Source organism: Monodelphis domestica, chromosome 1, assembly GCF_027887165.1.
Source record: "Monodelphis domestica isolate mMonDom1 chromosome 1, mMonDom1.pri, whole genome shotgun sequence".
Taxonomy (NCBI): Eukaryota; Metazoa; Chordata; class Mammalia; order Didelphimorphia; family Didelphidae; genus Monodelphis; species Monodelphis domestica.
Genome location: NC_077227.1, coordinates 243,753,185 through 243,779,407, shown reverse-complemented (window position 1 = coordinate 243,779,407; position 26,223 = coordinate 243,753,185). Strand labels below are relative to the sequence as shown.

Genomic DNA, 26,223 nt, shown 5'->3' with positions numbered 1-26,223 from the left:
TATAATCTCATGTTGAGGAAATGAATTCCACAGTCAGGCCATCTAAGCCAAAATTAGGTAATATGCAATTGATCCACAGTCACCAAATTAAATTCTGCAAATGATGATAGTTAAACACAATTTACTTAGCGTTTCTTTTCTCTGTGGATGAAAAGTATTTCTCTCGCGTTTTCTTTGTAGATAACTTTATAAGTATTTCTCTCACATTTTTCCCTAAATCTATTAATAAAAGTCAGCTAATAAGAAAGGGATATCACTATTCAAGGGTGATGTGATGTTGAATATGAACTAGATAATCTTTAAGCACTCTTTTCCCACTATTATTCTGTGCTTATACAGATCCAGATTATACATTAATATTATTAATGTTCTTGCACACAGTCACGGATTACATTTTAATTTCTTCTTGTTTTGTTTTGTTTTGTTTTCCTCATGAACTATTACTACTCCTTCCTCCTTAACAGTAGTATGTATTCCATCTCCATCCTTGCTTTATCATCTTCCAATCTTTAGGAAAAAGGTAAACTAACACTTGAATTAGTTTTTCAACACTAGTAAATTAGATAAAAAAGACAGATATTTAATCCTGATTTATACAAATCCAGATTATAGATTAATATTATTAATGTTCTTGCATAGAGTCAAGAATTACATTTTATTTTCTTGTTGTTTTGTTTTGTTTTGTTTTCCTCATGAACTGTTATTACTCCTTCCTCCTTAACAGCAGTATATATTCCATTGCCATCCTTGCTTTGTCATCTTCCAATCTTTAGGGAAAAGGTAAATAAAAACTTGAATTAGTTTTTCAATATAGATCAAGGATAGTTTTATCGGTGACCAGAATATTGAGTTGTCCACGAGATATGATTTGAAAATGTATTAAGCTAATTCCTCTTCTTGTCCACCCCATTTCCCCTAAATATAGATCTTTTTTTCTAGTTGCTATAATGATAGAAATTATATAGTCAAAGATTAATAACCTCAGTTTAAAACTATAATTTTCAAAAATTAAAGTATCTTCTTTCAAAATAGCAATGATTCTTGCTGCTCACAATTTTATGAGTTAATTATTAATTATTGAATTTGTTGATCAAGTTCTTTTTTCTTTGACTGCTACTAAACCAATAGAAATGAGTAGGAAGAATGAGTACTTTTGCCTTATAAAATATGCTTAAAAATTTATATCTGATTATAGAATTGTCATGACTTTCTAGGATACAACATATGAAGGATAAGTGCCAGGAAGTAGTATATGATCAGTAGTAATAGAGATCAGAATACTGAAAGGATAAATTGTAATTAACTGTTTTAATAAGTTTTGACCCACATCCCATGAGGAATTTTAAAGATGATGTGTATTTTAAAGATCATTAGCTTCTTTTATTGTCACTGATGAGGAAACTGAATTCTAACCCAGTAAAGTAGCTTATTCCAGTTCTGGGAAAATCATAAAAGAAATGGGGTAAGAACCCAAATAACTTTAACCCTAAATGCAACATGTTTTCTATAGCTAATATTATTAGCTCAGCATAAGTGAAGGAGAGAAATGTTTGGAAGGCAACTATCTTACTCTGAAGTGGAAACCAGCTTATTAACCCTTTTTCCTCCACCTTTCCAATTATACTTTTGATCAATTCAAACATGTACCTTTTTTCTGTCCTTATATCACATTTCTTTGACTTATTCATGTCTATCTTCCAACCAACACATATGATACTGCTGCTTTCAACTATGAAAACATCCTTCTATTGTTCTTTATTACACATGTTATAAGATAACCTAGAAAAAAACCTCTTCCTGTATTATTTTACAATTTTGTGGCTAGACAAGAAAATTTAATTCAGCAAATACTCATAGAGTATAAGACAATTCTATTTAAAGGAATTATTTTACTTGGAATTGGAGTCCACTTTTTTAAGGCCTCCCTTAAGTTAAAAATTCTCGTTAAAGATAGAAAGATGTGAAATAACCTAAGTTCTACCTTAAAGGAAGTTACAAACTGTGAGATACTTAGGACAACCCTTAAATAAATATAATTTAAGTAAGAAACCTATTGAGTGTTTTAGGCCTGAAGGTAGTTATAACACAGTAGTGTTAGGAAAAAGAAAATACTAAAATTTTACTGAAGTATAAAGTTTGAAAAACGAAGTCCCATAGAACACAGTTTAAATAATAATACATTAAAATAGGGGTTAAAAAACACAGATTGAGAAACTTGTAGCTAATTTAATAGTAAAAAAATTTAAATTAATCTCAAATAGTAAAAAGTATTATATTTAAGAGATTTAATAATTATCATTAGAAGTAAAGGAATAAAAAGGCAACAAAATAAAACCACATGCCCTTGGCTAATCAGCCTATTAAAAATCCCTTCTTACCACCACAGTTGCAACAGGAAGCCAAAGAACCCCAGACCAGGAATGCCCACTGAATTTATCCCTCTGTCTACAGGATGTACATAATGACAGGAAGTCAGTGAGCTCCCGGGAAATGTAGTTTTTTTAGGGCAACAGATTTCCAGTTACACATTAGGCAAAGTCCAAAGCATATTTTTAGCAATAGGATAATCTTACCATGTCAACTGTGTAAAGGATTGACAAGAAAGCAAGAGAAACTGAAAATAGTGGAACCAGTTACAAAATTAAAATAGCTCAGAAAAAAGACAATGAGAATATCAGTAGGAAAGTGGAAGGAAATAAATATGTACATGAAAATGTATATATATATATATATATATATATATATATATATCTTAGTTATGATGAACACATGGTTACATGATCTAAAAGGCTAGATGGAAAAGATGGCCCTGAGGAAGAAAAAAAGACCTCAGAAATATGAATGTGAAATCTAATAAAATATAAAATTAAACATTAAACTATTTCTTTATCTAAACTCACAACATTTCTCCCCAGTCTTTCTCCTCCTCCATTTTTGTTGAGAATACTATCATAATTCCATTCACTTCAACCAGTGTCATCCTTCTCATCTTCCTTTTCAGTAACCCACCATTGAATCTATTGTAACACCACATGAGTTCAGTCTCATAATTTCTTGTCTCATCTATTATAACACCTTTAAAATGGACTCCCTGCTCCAGGTTTCCCCTTCCTTCAATTAAATTCCAAAAGTAATCTTCCTTAAGTTTAAGACAGACTATATAACTTAAATGCTTTGTAAAAGCTATCCCTCTAAGCTATAATGTACTACCTGCTCACTTTCTCTCTTAGAAGACATACTCATTCAAGTGGCAAGTCACTTGCCACTTCCTAAGAAGACATTTGTAAATTTCTATCTCTTAATAGTTTTTAGATCTCTCTCCCTTCTCAAATGATCATGTAAGTAATTATTTACATACATATTTAACTTAGAAGTAGAATGTCAACTCTGAATGTAGATATTTTGTTTTTGTTTTGTTTTTGCTTTTATCAACAAAATCTTGTCCATCTTCTTACACCCATAGTACAATATTTTGTTAAATTAAGTTAACATATCCATTATGAATATAGGTATATTAGACAAATTAAGGACTGAATTCAGAACTAGAGATGTTGGTTTAGAAGCATATTTAAATCTCTAAGCCTGTTCTGCTTTGAGAAGGTTTGAATACATAAATATATTGAGAAATGTGGGAGAGTTGAAATGAAACGTTTGAGTGATTCTCTCAATATTAATAGTGAAATAGATGAGATCATCTGCATAGATAAGGAGGAGGTAATTTTTGTAGTTGACTAAAAGGACCAATTATTCTTTTACACTTCATGCAAAACTCTTAAAATTCTCTAGCATATTTTTCCTTATTCAATTCATATTGTTATAGTTGTTAGTTAACTAAAATTCACTGTTCTTCCTCATTCACTGGAATTGTAAAGATTAAAAATGGTGTTACTCCCATTTTTCCTCCTACCTATTTCACTTCTTCTAAACCATTTCTATCTTTGCCCTTAGAAGGTACCATATATTTTCTACTTTATTAGATCATTAATTCTAAACTGTAGAAAAGTTATGAAGTTCTGATAAAGCCTTCTATGGCTATAAATAAGAGGAGTTGGATTCATGGTTCAGCTGCCCAATTTTATAACCTTGAGAAAGTTAGGGGATCCCTTTTTAACTCAGTTTACTTATTATTCTTAATAGTAAATAGATAATTCTCCTTTTCAGCTTCATGAAAATTATGCTATAAATATATAAATGATTATTAATTGAATTTAGTCTTTTCTATACTATGCTAATGTTGAAGATGGAAAAGATGCTGCTGTATCTTTTATTACATAAAGTCTCTTAAAAATAAAAGTTCAGGCTTATTTAACCTTTAATGTCTCTTTTTGCACTAGTATACTGTATGCTTAGATCAAGTAGCATCTATGTGCCCTATATTTAATTTGAGAGGAATGGAAATTATTTTTTGTATATAAATATTTCCCTCTTTCATTTTTCATTTCCAGCACAATTTTTTCTCCTGGGTATCAAGCCTGGAAAGTTGCATGAAAATTTAATTATGCTTTTGTGGAGATTCAAATATATTGTTAGTTGACCAGTTAAGTCATTTACCTTTGATCTTTGATCCAATATTTGCGAGCTTTGAAAAAAAGGAGGTGGTATGGAAGATTAAGAAATAGTACCATAAAGGGCAGAGGACACTAACAATATTATTTTTTTATTTGGGAGTGGTTTAAGTTTTGAAAATCACATTCCTCACAACAACAAATAAGAGGTGAGGGATCCATGATATTCTTATTTTAAATAGAAAAAAAAATCTATCACTCTGAGAGAATAAGTGACTTGCTTGTGACTACCCAGCTAGTATTATAGACAAGGCTCAAACTCAGGTCTCCTGATTCCATATTCATAATTCTGTCCATTTGAACACAATAGATTTTAATTATTTGATTCACTGCCTAGTAGCACTCTGATTAAAAATCTTTGTCCCTGATCTCAACCTCTAGATACATATGTAAAACTATGTCCAACCCATCACATTCTGGATGTTCCACTTTTACTTAAAGCTCAACATGCAGAAAAATGACTATTTTTTCCCCTTTGGATTTATTTCCCCTTATTTTAGTATTTCTGTTTATTATAAAATCACTTGCCTTGTCCTCTATATTCATAGCTACAATCTTTGACTCTGTTCACTACCTCACAACTATATCCATTTGTTTATTATGTCCTTTCAAGTCTAACTCTATATTATAAACCACAAATATCCTCTTCTATTCTTTTTACCCCTACTAGCACCTCCCTACCATCAACAACTAGCTACTATGGTCAAAGTACTAAATTTGAAACTAAGGAAGCTATACTCAAAGAATGGCTTCATGCCATACTACCTTCATGATCTAAGGTAGGTCACCATCTGTGTGAATCTATTTCTTCCTCTTATCACATGAGGGAATTGAATTAGATGATTTAAAAGATTTGCTCCAGATCAAAACTGAAAGCATAAAACTCTTTTAGAGGGCTCCTATGATAATTGCAAAGTTTTAATCATCAAAATGAAATTAATTGAGATATTTAGTTAGAAGTGCTTATTAAACTTGTAAATGTGTTAAAAGCTTGAAAGTGCTAATAGAGGAAGCACTATGTAAATGATCATTTCCTCTTCCCCTCCCTGTTTTTTCAAAAGTCTTCATTTCATTACTCTTACCCATCACTCATCTTCTTATTGCTATCAAAATAATCCCATACATAACTTTGGAAGAAAGAAAAAAAACAAAGAAGGAAAAAAGGAAAAAAGAAAGAAAAATAATTTATGCACTATAAAGTAGATATCCAAATAGAAATTAGAAATAGATACTTTAATAGCATTCTTCTAAGAAACATCAATAGGGTCCTTATCAAATACTGAATAGCATTAAAGTTCTTTTATCTGACTTGCATGGTTTTCTTCCCTGTTCTGACACCATATCCCCTTCCATCTCTCTCCTTGACTTTGCACTCTAGGCAGACTAACCTGTCTTCTGCCCCAGAATATGGCTTATGTTTTCTGCCTCTCTCTATTAACTTTGATGACCATGTTCCTTATGTCTGAAATAGCATCCCTTTTGATCTTTTCCTAATAAATCCGTACCCATATTTTAAAATACAACAGTAATTACAACTTCTCTGTGAAGCATTTCCTGGACCCCCTTTTTGATAGAGCAGCACTGCTCTTTCTCTAAAATGGCCAATTATTTTATGGGTTTGTAATTAACAAGTTATATAAGATTGTATATCATATTTCTCAATGTTTGTGTTTTATCACTCCAACTACTATGTGGGCTGTATGAGGACAGAAAAACAATGTCTGATTTAAATTTTCTTACCCATTCTCCCATATTTTGATTGACAAAAAATTATGTACACAACAATTCCTCCAGCAAAGTATGTACTGAATAAATGATTTGTCTTTATAAATGTTCATTGAATGAATGAAATCATTAAGGATTAGAGGAATCTTTAAATTATTATCTGTGGCCACAGATGGAAATATGTATGTCACTTTTTAGTCTATTCTGATCTTTCAATTTCTGTTTTCCAAAGGAGGAATCTTATTATAAGGGCAGGAAAGTGATCAGCTTGTAAAATCTGCATATTTTTGACACCTTCATATTCTCTTGTCATTTTAAAAAATCAGCAGTAAAGCATGAACTATAAAAAGATATATGGAAATAGCGTACATAGGAGTGACCTTTCACACAGAAGCATTTAGATATTCTATATCACCTAATTGCTAAATAAAATGGCTTTCTCCAAAGCAGGTAAGTTCTTATAACCTTATTTGATGATCTCTTTTACTTGGACACTTTCTGTTCTCAAGGGTAAACCATATATTGCTAAAGTAGTCAAAAGATCATGCTTCAATAAGATAAAAATGAAGAAATTTTAATATATAACTTTCAGCAAAGGTAATGTTTTCTTGTTTTTATATTTGAAAATAATTATTTTGAAACTTCATATTTTATTTTTAAATATTTGTATATATAAGTACAAACTTTCACTCCCCATGTATGTGCATGAGTATGTATGTATTATGCATGTATATATGTACTCAAAGTAAACTGATTTCATTATTAAAAATTAGATTGTATTTTTTTCAAATGTTACATAAAACACTAAACAATTTAAATTAACTGATGTAATTTAAATTAATAAGTTAATTTAAATAAATAAAAACATATTAAAATAGGGTAAGAAGGTACCTAATTTTCTTAAATGAGGTCACATTACTAGCTTAAATCAAAATATACTTAATGGTACCAAAATAGCACCAGGGGCCTGACTATTGAACTGTTAAAAGTTATCTATGTAGAACAAAAGATCAAGAACATCAAGGGAAATAATGAAAAAAAAATGTGAAGGAAGTTAACCCAGCAGTAACATATCTTAAACTGTACTATAAGACAGTGGTCATCAAAACAATATGGTAGTGGCTAAGAAACAGAAAGGAAGATCAGTGTAAAAGGCATGGGGTAAGTGACCTCAGCTAGACAGTCTATGATAAACCCAAAGATCCCAGGTTTGGAGACAGAAATCCACTATTTGACAAAAACTGCTGGGAAAATTGAAAAACAGTATGGGAGAGATTAGGTTTAGATCAACACCTCACACCCTACACCAAGATAAATTAAAAATGGATGAATGACTTAAATATAAAGAAGGAAACTAAGTAAATTGGGTAAATACAGAATAGGATACTTGTCAAATCTTTCAACAAGGAAAGATTATAAGACCAAGCAAGAGTTAGAAAAAATTACAAAATATAAAATGAATAATTTTGATTATATTAAATTAAAAAGGTTTTGTACAAACAAAAGCAATACACTCAAAATTAGAAGGGAAGCAAGAAATTGGGAAAAAAATCTTTATAACAAAAACTCTGACAAGGGTCTAATTACTCAAATAAATAAGGAGCTAAATCAGTTGTACAAAAATCAAGCCATTCCTCAATTGATAAATGGGAAAGGGACATGAATAGACAATTTTCAGATGAAAAATCAAAACTATCAATAAGCACATGAAAAAGTGTTCTAAATCTCTTTTAGTTAGAGAGATTCAAATCAAAACATCTCTGAGCTACCACCTCACACATAGCATATTACCTAACTTGACAGCAAAGGAAAATAATAAATGTTGGAGGCGATGTAGCAAAATAGGGACATTAATGTATTGCTGGTGGAGTTGTGAATTGTTCCAACCTTTCTGGAGGGCAATTTGGAACTATGCCCAAAGGGCTATTAAAGTCTGTCTACCACATCCAGTCATACCACTGCTGGGTTTATACTCCAAAGAGATCATAAGGAAAAAGACTTGTGCAAAAATATTCATAGCTGCGCTCTTTCTGGTGGCAAAAAATTGGAAAATGAAGGGATGCCCTTCTATTGGGGAATGGCTAAACCGATTATGGTATCTGATGGTGATGGAATACTATTATGCTCAAAGAAATAATGAGCTGGAGGAATTCCTTGTGAACTGGAATGACTTCCAGGAATTGATGCAGAATGAAAGGAACAGAGAACCAGGATAACAATGTACACAGAGACTGATACACTGTGGTACAATTGATTATAATGAACTTCTCTGCTAGCAGCAATGCAATGATGCAGGACAATTCTGAGGGACTTCTGAGAAAGAACACAGTCCACATTCAGAAGAAGAAATGTGGGAGTAGAAACACAGAAGAAAAACAACTGCTTTATCACATGGGTTGTTGTGGATATGATTGGGGATGTAGACTCTAAATGGTTACCATGGTGAAATTATTAATAATAGGGAAATAGGTCTTGATCAATATTACATGTAAAACTCAGTGGAACTGTGTGTTGGCTATGGGAGGGGGGAAGAGGAGAGGAAGAACATGAATCATGTAACTATGGAAAAATATTCTAAATTAATTAAATAAACATTTTCATTTTTTAAATTTATCTATGAAAAATGATGGAGTTATAAATAAATCTATTTTTCTACCACTGTGACTTGAAGAATAATTATTTCCAGAAAAATAATAGATAATAAAATATAAAGTATATGCTACTAAATACAATAAATTTTTAAAAATTGGAATGAACGAAGTCATGTTGGAAGGAAAACTGTCAATGTTGAGTAAGGGGTTTAGATCAAATATCTGTTATATAAGGATTTAGTATTTCAACATATGATGGAGGATTAACACATAACACATGTGACTAGATGGATAGCTAGATAGATATATTTGTGTATATTCATATATATGTTCTTAGACACATGCATAAGACACAAATATCTCTATGTGTATGTATTAAATATATTAAAAGGGAAGTGATGAATGAATATAAAAAACTGAACTCAAAAAAAGAGTCGTATTACTAGTAGCCATATGAAAGACTATAATAACTAGTAATAAGTAAAGTTCAAAAATAAAAATAATTAAGGCTCACCTAATTGACAAAGATGACAAAAAAAATTTAATTGTCAACCTACAGGCACTCTAAAGTTGTCTTGAGGAAGCTGTGAATTGTTTCAAAGATTCTGGAAAGTAATTTGAATTTATACTTGTAAAATAGAGTGAATAAATGCCTGTAACTTTTGATCCTAGAGATTATACTGCTAGGAATCCCATTGTTTGTCCCAAAGAGGCTACAGACAGAAAGTTTCCTTATGTACCATAGAATCACCTTTTTCATGGTGACAATTAAATAGAAATAATAGTTGTCAATTGATTTGGGAATGGTTAAATAAACTGCAGCACACAAGTATAATGAAATATAACTTCATCATAATAAGCAATGAATATAAATAATTCAAATAAACATAGAGAGTCTTAAATAAACTAAATGTAAAGTTAAAGAAATGAAGGTATACAGCAACATGTGCATGAATAAAATGTGAGTAGGAAGAACAATAAAATGAAAATGAATAGTGGAAAAGTGCTATGGCAAAGCTTAATACTAAAGGAGAGATGAGAGGATACCCATCCCTCCTTTTCCTGAAGATGTGGGAGACCATGGATGTAGGAATTTACATGCTTTTAATTGTAGACATTTTTCTTGCTGGTTCCACTGAAATGCTCCCCTATTACCCTTTCCTTTCATCTTTGTTGCAAAAGAAGCTTAATGAGGTTGGTGGTAGGTCTATACTGGGATATGAATGTGATATAAAAATATAAGGCAGATTTTTTTTAAAAAATGATAGTAAACAAATAGGTTTCTGCAGGACTAAAAATAGAAAATGTTTCATTTTTCAAATGATTGAAGAAGAAAGGAGATGACATTGTGTAGCACAAAACACATTGGGTTGGGAGTCACAGAATCTGATTTTAAATCTTGGCTTTGAAGTATATGTATGTCATCCTGGGCAAGTCATTTTGTAAAATGAAGGGTTGAACTAGATACCCTTTCAAGTCCCTGTCTATTCTAAATGATTCTTGGCAAACTACTACTACATTAATAATTGTTAGTATCTACATAACACTTTAATATCTGATAAGCACTAACATATTAACACATTTGACATTCACAACAACTCTGAGGTAGTTATTAATAACCGTAGTTCAGTGATAAAAAAAAAAAAACTGACGCTCTGAGGTCACCTAGCTAGTAAGTGTCTGAAGCAAGAAACAAACTCTAAGTTTAACCTAAAACTCCCTCATTATGCTACTACTAAATTCAGTTTTGGATATTCATCATCTTCCCAATTCCCCCAGCCTCCTTTCCTCTCTATTTAGAGGGCTGTTGGGTTGAGCATCCAAAACCTTCTTTTCTAGAGGGCAGGATCTGTATTTTGCACCTCATTCACTATCATTCACATCTTTGTTTGATTTCAGTTCCAAGAAACAAGATGCTCCCATCATTTTTCCAACACTTTCAATATTCCTTTTGTGAGTTTTCTTCCTCCATTGAAAGCAAGGACTGTCTTTTTTTTTCTTATTTGTATGCTGAATGTTCAGCATAGTGCCTGGCACATAGTAGGTACTTTTTAAGTGCTTATTGAATTGACTTTAAGAGCAGTCATACCATGTATTTGATCCCAGTTCACACACACACACACACACACACACACACACACACAAAGATTAAATCAACTCTCGCCTGCCCATTTTTAGATTTAATCACCAGAAGTGTGTACACCCCACTTATACTTGAGTGGGGGAGGTGTATGACCCATGTGTGCAATAGTGGGTAAAGAATCAGAATCGTCTGACTGCCCTCTGGGAAGTCCTAAGCAAACAAAGTCTTTTCGGATTTTTGTCTTCACCTTGACTTTGGAGGAGCTCTGACTGAAGATCACAGACTGTTTCTTCTTTCTTTAGAACTACCAGGTGGGGTGAGTGAAAAAGACTGACTCATTTCCTGGATTTTCTGAAGGGACTAGCCTCAGGAGAGACCTACCCTCTTGAGAAAGGCTCCTTGCATCCTCAGGTCCTTGGTTCAAGGTTGAGGCTCCTCCAGCTAAGGACTAAACTCCCCTGTCTGGGTTGAGCCAGGGGTTGTAGCAAAAAATTAAGTGTGTTAGGTTAGATATGTTACCCTGTCTACTCTCTGATTTTCTTACTTTCACTCTTTCTATATTTTATAAATAAATCATTTTGGAATTGATTAAAATTCCTGGTGACCCTACTCTTAAATAATCCAGTCCAACCTTTTATATTAACCCTTTACATTCTGGCCCTTTATGTATATAAATGAATTTAATAAACAAATGAGTGTGCATATGTTCAACTATATTATCAAAGATTTAATGAATTCTAGATTAGGATGCTTATCATATTTTTCAATGATACAAAGATGAGAAAAAGAACACATCAGATGATAAACATGATCCCAAAATTTTTAGACTTTTAAAAATGGGTAAAATATAAGATTATATGGGCTAGGCATACATCACACAAAGTCCTAAATTGGAGGTCAAAAATATTAATAAAGATATGTAGGAGGATAGAAACAAAGTTAGATAATAGTTCAAGTTTTTTTTTAATTATAGAAAGTTTAGGAGATTGTAAATGCCAAATGAGTCACTACTACAATAGATTAGCTTGTTCAAACTTATGTGAATGTAAGCTACAATAAGAAAGGTGATGATTTTGCTGTCTGCCCTTGTCAGATTGAATTTGGAATATTATATTCAGTTCCCAGCACCATATTTAAGAAAAGACACCATCTGGACTATATCCAGAGAAAAGTGACCAGGGTGGTTATGCAACTCAAAATCATCTCACACCATTTTGAGTGAAAGAATTGGGGGTTTTCCTGGTGAAAAGATGACTTCAGTGCTGATGAGATGTGAGAAGTGGGGCAATGTAATGAGATATGTTGACTGTCTAAGAATTTGGTAAGTTGTCAGAGAAGAAGACCGGGGGAGAGAGGGAGTATTGGGGAGGGAAGGAGAGAGAGGGAGGAGAAGGAGAGGGAGAGGGAAAAGGAGAGAGAGAGAGAGAGAGAGAGAGAGAGAGAGAGAGAGAGAGAGAGAGAGAGAGAGAGAGAGAGAGACAGAGAGAGAGAGAGAGAGACAGAGACAGAGATAGAGAGAGAGAGAGACAGAGAGAGAGACAAAGAGAGTCTGATTTATTTTTTTGGTCCCTGAAAGGAAAATTGGTAGCAATGGGTAGAACTTACTGAAATATCAAAAAGTGAAATAAATTATCCCTAAAGAGAGTTAATTTTTCATCCCTGGAGAACATTAATTAGAGCTTATATGATGATTTGTAGAATTGTCATTAAAGGAATTCTTGCTGAAGCAGGAGCCATACTAGGTTATCTCTGAGGTCACTTTCAACTGAGAAGTAACTACTTCTCAAGCACCATAGTCATGGTAAATAATTTCCCTTTAATATTAAAGATTTTTCCCCCATCTTGTAAGTGGAAAAATTGTGGTACTCTACTGGGAGAGAGGAAAGAAATTACTGGATCAAATGTTACAAGGACTGGATTTTAGTCCTGGCTCAGCTACTGTATAATTCTGTAACACCCTCAGGCAAAAGTAATCTATTTCTCTGAATTCCTATGACAAGCTACACTTCTGTTACCTCTGGTTTTACATTTATCTTTTAGTAGCATTATTTGTGCATATAGCAGGGTTGACAGATGCTATGTTTTCCCAATATAGGAATGAATACTTTGCAGACAAATGATGCTTCTTTCCCCATCTCCATTTGATCATCTTGAAAATAGAGATAACAATCCTTATGCTAAATCCCTTAGCAGGATACTTCTAAAAAATTCCTAATAAGAGCCATTAATATTTTGCCTATAAATTCCCTTAAGTGTACTTACCAAATTGTTTGATTTCCTTTAAATGAAAGTCACTTTTGGATATATTTTTTTTTGAATCTCAAATTATTTTGGTAAGATGATCTCTAAAATTGGCAGCTGGGTGTCTCAGTGGATTGAGAGCCAGGCTTAGAGATGGGAGGTCCTGGGTTCAAATCTGACCTCAGACACTTCCCAACTGTGTGACCCTGGGCACGTCACTTGACCCCCATTGCCTAGCCCTTACCATTCTTTTTCCTTAGAACCAATATCTAGTATTGATTTTAAGACAGAAGGTAAGGGTTAAAAAAAAAAGAGAGAGATGATTTCTAATATTCTTGATGTCACCCTGTAAGATGATCTTCAAAATAACATTAGTGTTCAAAAGAAAATAAAAATGTTTATTTCAGCATGACTCGTACTTGGATGTAATCATAACATTCTAAGCACTTAAAGATAAAAATGGCTTTTATTTGTGTTTCCTTAGAGACTGAAACAACTAGAAAAAAAAGCATTTACTTGTACATAGCCAGGATACCCACTCATTTTGTATATTTTCTTTCACAACTAAGTTCTGTGTATTAAAATCATAGATTGAGAGCTGGATGACATTTAGTATAAGTGACACATAGGTTAAGCAACTTAACCAAGGTTACACACACAGTATATGGCAGAGTAGGGTTTCTGAGGAAATTCTTATTATTTCAAGCCCAACGTTCATTTCCCCCTACAAAGCAGCCTGTCTACATCTACAATATTACAGATGATTTAAGCATTTAAGCACCATCTTTATTTTTGCAGAAATAAAATATTCTAGTAAAGGAGTATATCCTGTGCCTTTTAGTCCAAATATAATATAAATAATGCTAGAAATTCTCCCAGAAATTTTTAACATATACATATACATATATATGTGTGATAGATTTAAAAAAAATAAAATTTTTATCGTGAATTAGAGAAAATCATGAGAAAATCACTCATGAATAGTGATTTTCTGGTTCTTCTCACTTTACTTTCAATCAGTTCAAATAGTTATTTGAAATTGTTTTTTCTCCTCGAAGCCATCTCTTTTATTATCTATTATAGTCCAATAGCATTTCATCATAATCATATATCTCAATTTGTTCACTTATTCCCCAATTGATGGGCACCCCATAAATTTATCTTTGCCACCACAAAAAAGAAATTCTAAATATTGTATACATATAGGTCCTTTACCATATATATAATATATATATAGCCATATTGTTGAGAGACAGAGAAATACGTTGCATTCCTGGGTCAAAGAGTATGAATAGCTCCTTAGGTATAGTTCTAAATTGTTTTCCAAAATGGTTGTACCAATTCATAATTCTACCAACAGTGCCTAATTTCCCTCATCCCTTCCAGCATCTGTCATTTTTTAAATTTATGTCATGTTACTCCATCTGATAGGATGGGATGTTATTTCAGAGTTGTTTTATTATCTGTTTCTCTAATCAATAATTATTTAGATCATTTAAAAATATGGCTAAAGAGAATTCTGATCTCTTCTTTTGAAAACTGTTCATTGACAACCTTTGATCATTTTTCAACTAGAGAATGGTTTATAATTTTGTTATTTGGCCCAGCCCAGATCCTTATATATTTGAGAAATGAGGCCCTTGGTAAAGATGCTTTCCAAACCCCCCCTTTTTTAAATACTTTTCTTGTAATTATGGCTTCATTGGTTTTCTTTGTAGAAAATATTTCCAATTTCACATAATCCAAACTATTTTGATGTCCATTATTCTATTTATCTCTTATATTGTCATATGCTTTTAGGTAAATTTTTCCATGCTTCCATAATTTGCTTATGATATCACTCTTTATGTCTATTCTCACCTTATCTTGGTAAACAGTATGAGATGTTGGTCTATGCCCAGTTGAACCAAACTGCTTATAAATTTCCAAGCAAATTTTGTTAAATAATTGACTCTGGCTCCCTAAATTTAATTTCTTTAAATTTATTAAGCAGAAAGTTCCTATAGTCTTTTTCCAGCATTTTTAAACCTAAAGATCCTAGGTTTCTATAAGTACAACAGCATATCTGTAGAAAGAGCCCAAAACACCATGAACATATATTTTGCTAAGAAAATTGTACCAAAATTTTAAAAATGAAGTATGTTCAACAGAATAAGTCCAGAATGGTTCAAAAGAGCAATAATCATTGCAGAATTATAAATCACAAGCATCAGCATAGGAAAATGTGAATATACCATGTCCACCAATTGGGAAATGCTTATAATAAGAGATAATCTCATGAAACCATTATGTCTATGTAATCAATACCAATCCATTAAATCAAAAGATATATCCTTTCTTTAAACAATCAAAAACCCACAAAATGAAAAGAAACATTTAAATTATTACTTCTAAATTTTTGCTAAGTATTTCTGCTTTACCTTTTTGAGATAATGTTCTTTCTATGTGTGTGATGGTAGTGGAATATTTATATGATGAGAAGTATTTGTAGTGGAAAAATGTGAAATCATACATCTTAAGAATGTTTTTGGCAACTGGATTAAAAAACAAAACCCTAAAAGAAAAACTTTAATTTATTGATTTTTGTGATTTTTTAACTTATTTGTTTTCCTTGGACATTACTGACAATTAGAATGATTTTGAATTCTAAAACAGCTCTATTTAAGAAAGCAATAGATTATTTAGAATGTATATTGATGTAAATCCAGTGTGTTTTTCATATTGGTTTTCTTAATAATGGAAAATAAAGTTATGTCCTTCTTTGTACTTAATTGTAACATAGAGAGAAAGAGTTGTTATATTTCATACTAAAAAGGAAACTAGTTTTACTAATCTCCAAAACTGAGCATTGAAAATATTGACACATCGTTTCCAAGATTATTGTGTTATTAGGATTATATATTTAATTAATACCAATGTCCAAAATCCTCATCTTAATTTACATATAGTGAAACTGTACATGCTGGAGTTCTAATGAAATAACAATTCAGTAACAGTTTTCAAGGTTACTCTGTCTATATAATACTATTTGTTATATTTGAAAATTAAGTTAAACTGATAGACAACATTCTGAGAATAATCAATTCATTATTTAGGCTAGAGGTAACCAATAAGCTGAATCAATGGCCTTTTTCAGTGACCTAAGAGCTTGAGTGAAAGTTGAAAGAATATTTTAAACTTGTGAGCCTTCCTTCTAATTGGCCTAACAGTAAATCATTTGGACTTCCCTTGGAAAAGGTAAAAATATCTTACCCAAATCTTATGTTTTTCTTCCCTTATCATCTCTTGATTTCCCTGGCCATTTTTCAACTCACAGCTAAAATTAACCTCATCTAATGCTCAATACTAGGCAAATATTTTAATGAGGATGTGGGGTGAGAGTTACCTCAGCTCTTTCCCATTCAGAAAATGAGAATAATCTTCAGATAATAGGATTTGACTACTGACAATAGAAGTAGTCTGCAGCAGTTTGGTTTGAATCAACTTGAATTTGAAATAAGTGAATAGTGAGAAAGGCTACAAAGAAACTTGAATTTGGGATAACTAGATATTGGGAGAGGTTAAGATAAAGGATGCCAATAGTATACTACATAAGAATGGAGATTCAATTCACAAAAGAGATTAGTTCTGAATGAAGATTGTTGTTGTTCATACTTTGTTTTGCCTGGGCTTTTTTGGAAGTGTACCAAAACATCATGATTATGATTTCTCAACTTGCTCATAAACTCAATTTAAATGAGGCAGAGATACAAAAAATCTGCAACCTCATCCCCCCCCCACCCCCAGTTATTCAAGTCTAGTAACAAGAATAAAATTATTGTCAATGAGATGCAGTGGATGACTTTTGTGTCTTCAGTTTCTGACCCTATTCTAAACACCTCACTGCACCTGCATCAGTCACCTTCATGGTTTTTGAACTGAATTGTTCTAATCTATTACATTAGAGGAAGTCTTCACATGCATTGGAGTAAGCACCTCTTAACTCTTTGACAAGTCTGAGGTCTGTCATTGACTGACAACCTAGTTTAGTCCTCCTACTGAGATGTTTTAAAGAGGATGTGGATAATATGCATGCTACAGATTTTTGGAGTTAAAGGTGAGAGTTGGATTTAACAGACCTGGTGAAAATTGAACAGAAAAAAAAAGAATATTACTTTTCTCATAAGGGTATAGTATATACATAAAAATTAACCATGTATTAACTAACAAACCTAACAAACATGTAAACATAAAAAAATATATGCAGTAAAGCATAAATATTAATCACATTCTTTTCCAATCATAGGGCAGCAAAAATTATATTCAGAAAAAGCTATGAAAAGACAGATTAAAAAATATTAGGAACCTAATTTAATTCTGAAGAATAAGTGAGTGAATGGACAAATCACAGAAATAATCAATAATTTCATTGAAGATAATGATAATGAGACAATATAGCAAAATTTATGAGATACAAGCAAAGCTGTATTTAGGCAAAATCTTGTAGCTTTAAATGTTTACATGAATAAATTAGAAAAAACCTGATAATTGAGTTTGTTATGCAACTAAAATAGTTTAAAAAGAACAAATGGAAAATCCATAATTAAACACAAAATTTGAATTTTTGAAAATCAAAAGAGATGAATAAAACTGAAAATAAAAAACCTTTGAACTAATCAATTGAAGTAATCAATAAAATTAAAATATATTTTAGTGAAAAAACAATTAAGAAGATAAACCATTGGTTAATTTGATTAAAAAAAGGGAAAAAAAGAAAATCAAACCACCAGTATCAAAAATAAAAAGGGTGAATTAATCAACAATGAAGAAGAAATTAAAGCAATTAATGAGAGTAATTTTTCCCAATTATCTTCTAACTTTGCTAATCTAAGTGAAATGGTTGGGTATTTTCAATATATATATTAACTGCCCAGATTAACAGAAGGGGAAACAGAATACTTAAACAATCTTATTTTAAGGGAAAAAATTAATTAGCCATACACAAAAGGTCAGATGGGTTGACATGTGAATTCTACCAAATATATGAGGAACAATTAACCTCAATACTATAAAATTTATTTAGTGAAACAGGGAAAGAAAAGATCCCACCAAATTCCTTCTATGATACAAATATGGTCCTGATACCTAAACTAAAAATAGAAAAAGAAAAGAAAATCAAAAACCAATTTCCCTAATGAATATAAATAGAAACATTTTAAATAAAATACTGGAAATGAGATTTTATTTTATATCACAAGGACTATTTAATTAAAAAACACTGGAAAGCAAAGGTATAAATGGAAGTTTCCTTGAAATGATAAACAGTATTTACCTAAAACTATCATCAAGTATTTGTTTTTAATGGAGACAAGCTAGAATATTTCCCAGTAAGATCAGGAGTGAAATAATATTGCCCATTACTACCACTATTATTTAATATTACATAATAAATTTCTATAATTCAAACTCTATTATAAAGCAGCAAGCATCAAACAATTTGGTACTGGCTGAGAAATATAGTAGTGAATCAAGGAAATTGAAGATAAAAAACTCACTGTAGTGAATGAACAAAGTAACCTAGTGTTTGAGATCCAAGCTTCTGGACTGAAAACTTATTTGATAAGAGCTACTTGTAAAACTACAAAAGAGTATGGCAGAAACTTGGCATTGATCATATCTCACACCATATACCAAAATAAAGTCAAAATAGATACACAAATTAGAAATTATCACAAAAATGTGATAAAAGCAAATCTTAAGAGCTCAAAATAGGGCCTATCTGACCTATGAATAAGGGGAAATGTTTTGACAAAACAAGATATAAAGAACATTACAATATGTAAAATAAATAACTTTGACTACATTAAATTAAAAAGGGTTTGCAAAAACAAAACTAATGCAGCAAAGATTAGAAGGATAAGAAAAAAACCGGGAGAAACATATAATAAATACCTCTTTAAAAGGACTCTTTTCTCAAATTTATAGAGAATTAAGTAAAATTTATAAGAATACAAAGCATTTCCTAATTGACAAATGGTCAAAGGATATGAACAGGCAGTTCTTAGATGAATAAATAAGAACTAATTTTAGTTCCATGAAAAAAAATGCTCTAATAACTATTAATTAGAGAAATGAAAATTAAAATAATTCTGAGGTACCACCTGACACCTAGGTTTGATTAACATAACAACAACAAAAAGAAAAAAAGTACTTGGTCTATATCTCAAAGAGATCAAAAATAAAATGACCTACTTATATAAATAAATTATTTCACTCTTTTTGTGATGGCAAAGAATTGTAAAATAAAGAGATGGCCATCAATTGGGGATTGTCTAAACAAAATATATGGTATATGATTGTAATGAAATACTATTGTGTCATAAGAAATGATGAAAAGCATGATCAAAAAGGAAAAAATGAAAGGTTTATATGAAGGGATAAAGTAAATTGAGAACTAGGAAAATATTGTATACAATAACAGCAATAATGTATGATGATCAACTGTGAATGATTTAACTATTATCAGCAAAGCAAGGATCCAAGACAACTCCAAAAGACTCAACAAAAAAGGCTATCTGGTGCCATTGGAAAAATATGATGGCATCTAAATGCAGATTGAAGCATACCATTTTTTACTTCATTTGCTTAATGAGGTTTTGTTTTATTTTTTGTATATGTGACATTCTTATCTCACAACATGAAGAACAGAAATCTACATTGCCTGATATCACATACATAACGTATATATTATTATTTGCTGTCTTTGGGAACTAGGAGTAGAAGGAGAGAGGGAAAGAGTATGGATTGAAAATGTCAGAAAACAATTCTTACAATTGTATTCATTTATAATCTGCAAAGTAAAAAATATATTTAAAGTTTAAAACATTTTGCTAGAATGCTAGCTTTAGCAATAAGAAAAGAAAAAGAAATTAAAAGAAATTAGAATAGGTAATAAAGAAATTATACTATCATCCTTCATAAATAATATGATATGTTAGAGAATTGTAGAGAAGAAATGAAAAAATGGAAATAATCAGTATTTTTTAAAACTGCAGGATATTAAAACCCATATAGTTAGCATTTCTATATATTATCAAGAAAGTCCAATAGTAAGGGATATAAAAAGAAATTGCATTTCGATAAACTATAGATAAAATAAAATATGTGGGAATCTACCTGCCAAGACAAAACCAGGAACTATATGAATTACAAAAATAAAATCAGATCAGAACATTGCAATATTGTGAAGTATTAGAAAATATTAATTCTCATGTAAAGGTCAAAGTAATATGATAAAAAAATGATAATTCCATCCAAATTTATCTACTTATTTATTCCCATACCAATCAAGCTGCTAACAACATTTTAAAAAGCTAGAACATTAATAACAAATGCATGTGGAAGAATAAAAGTTAAAGAATATCAAGGCAATTAATGAAAAAAGAATGAGAAGGGCTATACCCTAGTATGTCAGTACCAGATCTCAAATGGTATTACAAAGTGACAATCATCAAAACAATCTGGTACTGGCTAAAATTTAGAGTAATGAATTGGTGAAATAAATTATGTACACAATAATGAATAATAAATGAAGATAACTTAGTGTATGATAAATCAAAAGATATGAGTTTTTGGAGCAAGAACTAACAAAAAATATTGAAATAGCTATAAATCAGTTAGGCAGAGACTAGGTACACATTTATTATTTTTTTAACAAGAGGTCAAAAAGAGTACATGATTTAGACATAAAAGGTGATACTATAAGCAAATTAGGAGAACAAAGAATAGGTTTCTTTTTCTGTCAAAACTATGGCTAAGGAATGATTTATAACCAAACAAAAGACATAGATTATTATGGAGAACAAAGAATAGGTTTCTTTTTCTGTCAAAACTATGGCTAAGGAATGATTTATAACCAAACAAAAGACATAGATTATTATATGATATGAAATGGATAACTTTGATTAGATTAAATTATAGGTTTTTTTAATTTTTAAAAAACAATGCACCCAATATGAAAAGGAAAAAGAAAGTTGGAACTTTGTTTTTTATAATAAGCATTTGACAAAGTTTTCATTTCTTGAATATCTGAAGAACTGAGTAAAATTTATAAAAAATGTCATTCTCCAATTGAAAAATAGTCAATGTATACAAGCAGGAAATTTTCATCTGAAGAAATCATAGATACCTATACTCATATGAAAAAAAATGCTCTAAATAACTTTTGATTAAAAAATAAAACTACTCTGAGTTACCACCTTGTATATATCAGATTAGCCACTGTGACAAAAAAAAGAAAAAGAAAATAATAAATATTGTATGGGATATGGGAAAATTGGGACACATACACAGTTGGTGGACCTGTAAATTGATATAATCATTTTGGATAGCAATTTTGAACTATGGCTAAAGGGGTTGAAAACTGTTCATCCTCTTTGATCCAGCAATAGCACGGCTTGGTCTGTTTCTCAAAGAAATAAGGAAAATTACCAAAAGGGTGGGGACACCTATCCATATTAAAATGTTTATTGAAGATCTTTTTTTTCACTGTTACCTCCTTTATTTTATCTTTAACACAGTTCTATTTTTTTTTAATTTTTCCAAAGTTTACATGATTCATTCTCTTTCCCTTGCCTCTCCCCTTCTCCCTCCCAGAGCCAAGAAACAATACCACTGGGTTCTGTTACAGTTAAAAGAGTGGTTGCCTTAAACTGTGACTGCAAAAATATAGTTTCAAGATAGTGTCTTGATGTTATATTAAAAATAAAGAGGTCGCCAGGGAAAAATTCCCAAATATGAAATATATCCAAGTCAGCTGGATTTTTATGGAGATTTTAATTAATACAAATAAGGAATTAATGAAAGAGAGAGAGTAAGAGGAAACAATGAGAAAAAGGCTAGGCCAACCCAGGCCATCCTAGGCCCAAGCCCTAAGAGAGAGATCAGTCAGTCTTTAATCCACTCACCACAAGATTTGTCCCAAGCAAGATTCTAGTGTTCAGAGAGACCCACCAGTTCAGCTCCTGAGTTCAGCTCCACTTCAGCTTCCAAGGCTGAATTCTCTCAGAGGCCTTCTGATTCTCCTTTTAAAAAGAATTTTCTCCTATGTCACCTACCCTAAGTTCTCACATCTACCAATCACAGTAGATGTTTTCACAGGACTGACCATTCTTAATTCACAACTTCTTTAGTTCTCAACTTCTCTGGGTAGACTAAAACTTCTGAGTAAGTTTACACCTCTTTTTCCCTTGCAAATTTGCAAGTTGCCTCATCTTTTAGTGATTAATTTGACCTTCATAGGTACTGAGCACCTTTTTGTATTAGATCTAAAAATAGACCCAGCTTAAGGTTTTTTAGCTTTACTTTAAGTATGAGATAAGTAATTTTCATTGTTCAGGAAAGAGTTTACAACTTTATCTTCCCCTAAAGTATGCTTAAGTATGGGTGGAGTAGAGTTCTCACATTCCTGATCAAGTACCTTCATTCTTTAAAATGGGAAATGGTCTTAACCAAATCTTCTGAAGTAGGGTCTGAGAATTTTTAACATTCACAGTTCTACAAATGTAATCATTTGGTACCTATTTCCTCATTATTCATTTTTATCATGGAGCAATCTTTTAGAGCTGAAACCCCAAATCATATTACCAAATATACAAATGATAAGTAATAAGTCATTAGTTTTTCTTTTGCATTTCTTTACCCACAGTTCTTTCTCTCAAAATGGAGAGCATTCTTTCTCATAAGTCCCTCATGAATGTCCTGGATTACTGCATTACTACTACTAGAAAGCCCATCACATTGGATAATTTCATAGTGTTTCCCTTTCAGTGTACAGTTTCTCTTGGTTCTGCTCATTTCACTCTGCATCAGTTCTTGGAGGCCTTTCCAGTTCATATAGAAATTCTCCAGTGTATTACTTGTTATAGTACACAAGTATTCCATCTTCATCAGATACCACAATTTGTTTAGGCATTCTCCAATCAAGGAACACCCCCTCATTTTCCAATTTTTTTGCCACCACAAAGAGTGAAACAATGAATATTTTTGTACAAATATTGTTCATTATTAACTCTTTGGGGTACAAACCCAGTAGTGGTATTGCAGGATCAAAGGGTATGCATTCTTTTAAAGCCCTTTGTGCAAAATTCCAAATTGCCTTCCAGAATGGTTGGATTAATTCACAACTCCACCAGCAATGCATTAGTCTTCCAATTTTACCACAACCCCTCCAACATGCATTATTTTCCTTTAGTGTCATACTGGTCAATTTGCTAATTGTGAAGTGGCATGTTGGCATTGTTTTAGTTTGTATTTATCTAATTAAGAGGGATTTAGAACACTTTTTCATGAACTTATTGATAGTTTTGATTTCTTTATCTGACAATTGCCTATTCATGTCCCTTGACCATTTATTAATTGGGAAATGCCTTGATTTTTTGGTACAATTGACTTAGCTCCATATAAATTTGAAGAACTAGATCATTGTCACAGTTTTGTTATAAAAAAATTTCCCCAATTTGTTGCTTCCCTTTTAAATTTTGGTTTCATTGGTTTTGTTTGTATAGAAACTTTTAAATTTAATATATTTAAAAGTATTCATTTTATATTTTATAATGTTCTCTTTCTCTTCCTTGGTCTTAAATTCCTTCCTTTCCCATAGATCTGACAGGTATACTATTCTTTGTTCACCTAATTTATTTAAAATTTCCTTCTTTATATTTAAACCATTTACCCATTTTCAATTTATCTTAGTATATGATGTGAGATGTTGATCTGAATCTAAGTTCTTTTTATGTGGTAGCAAAGAATAGGAAATTGAGGAGCTGACTACCAACTAGGGAATGGCTGAACAAGTTCTGGTATATGATTGTAATAGAATACTATTTTGCTATAAGATATAACAAGTGACAAAATTTCAAAAATCCTGGAAAGATGTACATGAACTGATGCAAAATGAAATAAACATAATCAGAAGAACATTGCACACTGTAACAGTAATATTTTTTTATGAAAAACTGTAAATGACATGGTTATTCTGATTGATATAGTGATATAAAGCAAACTAAGAGATTCATGACAAAATATATAAGCCTCCTACAAAGTATGAACTGCTAATGTTTGAATGCAAACCAAAAGCTTGCTTTCTTTATTTCTCCTCCTCCTTTTCCCTCTCCTTCCCCTTTCTTCCCTTCTTCCCTTCTTCTCTCTCTCCTCCTCCTTCTTCTTTTTTTTCCTCCTCTTCCTCCTCCTTGTCCTTTTTTCTTCTTCTTCCACTTCCACAAAATGACTGATATGGAAAAACTGTTTTACATGATTGCACATGTAAAATCTATGTAAATTTGCTAGCCATGTGGTAGGGAGGGTGAGTTAGAGACAGGGAATGAGCGATGGTGGAAGGGTTTGAAATTCATTTTTAATGAGTGTTGAAATTGTTTTTTAACAGTAATTAGAAAATATAAAATATTATTTTTAAAAAGTTTTGAGTTCCAGATTCTCTTTCTCCTTCCTACCCTTCCCCCATATTAGTTGTGGGTGCTGTTGCACTGCCATTGGCTTATCCAGATTATCAGGATATGGATGTTGGCTTAGGCGTAAGTTCAGAACCTGAAATAGTAGATTTGGACTGATAGGGCTTGCTGTTGCCTTGCACTATACTCCTTGGTATAGTTCTTGGTGGCTCTGCTCACCTGTCCACCTAGTGAATGAGGTGCTCTCTGCTTACCTTTTACCTTGTTCTCTGCATGAAACTTGCTTCATTCTGTCCTCTTTTTGGTTCTTTCACTCCTGTATATGATTTGAGGCATTATTTTAAGTTTGGCTAGAGAAGATTCCCATGGTGGTTCGAGCTTTCCTTGTTTCTACTCCACCATCTTGGCTTGCAGTATCTCTTAATGAACATCTCTTTACCAGTTCAACGGACATTTATTAACTTCCTATTATGTCAGTCTGAGAAGACAGGCTCACTCTTTCTTCTCAGGCTCTTCCAGCTCTGCAAGCTGCTCCCAAACTCTTCCCACATTGTATGTAACACCATCATGGTAAACCTCAAGACAGTTGTTATAATTGAGGTGAGCCAAAGAAAATGGCTCCTCTTCCCCAAGGAAATAGGGGACAGTGAAAATGAGGAAATGTCAGATGATAAAGACTAAGGTGGTGGAGAAGTGCTTAAAGTCCTTCAGAAGAAAAGCAAGAAGTTAATGGCTAAATTTGCAAAGCTAGCACAAATTATGAAAACCATTTTTACTAACATGACCATCAAGAAAGGAACATTAACTTCTGATAAAAAAGGCAATTATGGACATTGGCAAGAAAGTGGCTATCCTAGCCAAAGGTACCATCAAATCAGGCATGAAAGGAGTCACTCCATTTAAAGCTGTAGTTTCCCAGCAAAAATAGTTTCCCAACCATTTCCCAAATGACCAAAATAAAAAGTACAAGAATTCCAAGAAAGAGGACTGTGAATCTGAGGACAGTGAAAGTGAAGAGGATAAAGAATATCAACTACTCAAAGTCACAAATAGAAGCTGTTGTGAAAGAAACATACCCAAGTTTGTAGCAGAGTCTTGCTCTAAGAATGGAAGACTCAAACTCCATTTAATACAGAAGTAAGAAAAGAATTCTGTTTGAAAAAGAAGAGGTTTGTATGAAAACAACCAAATAAAATAATGTTTAAAAATTAAAAAAAAAGAGGTTTGTGGTAGTATAATAGCCAAATAACTAGTGGAATATTGTGGGGGCTAATCAGGTAGCCCCAAATTTGATGGATTAGCCCAAGAATTTGATGGTGAACCTTTTAAAGACAGAAGTGCTGGGCCCCACCCCTACCCTATCCCCCAGACCAAGTATTGTGCCCCACCCCCCAAGTGCCCAGCATACCTGACTGTCCCCCTTTATCACAAACAGAGAAGGGAGAAAGTGTTCCTTTTGGGTTGCTGGGAAAAGGGGAAGAAAAAGTGGGGAAAATCCTCAGCCAGTGGAGAGAGCGGGATGGTAATGGCCTGAGCACTCTGCTCCCCTCCAGCTCTACCACCTGTGATTC

The 26,223-nt window shown here is 32.0% G+C and overlaps 1 long non-coding RNA gene across 1 annotated transcript; it reads right to left on the bottom strand.

Moving 5' to 3' along the window:
• Positions 1–636: 636 nt before the first annotated feature.
• LOC103102232 (uncharacterized) lies at positions 637–26,211 on the bottom strand. The gene is made up of 2 exons (XR_457305.2): positions 26,061–26,211; positions 637–767 (listed from the first exon to the last, which is right to left on the bottom strand). It is a non-coding gene; the product is annotated as an uncharacterized LOC103102232 (long non-coding RNA).
• Positions 26,212–26,223: the final 12 nt, after the last annotated feature.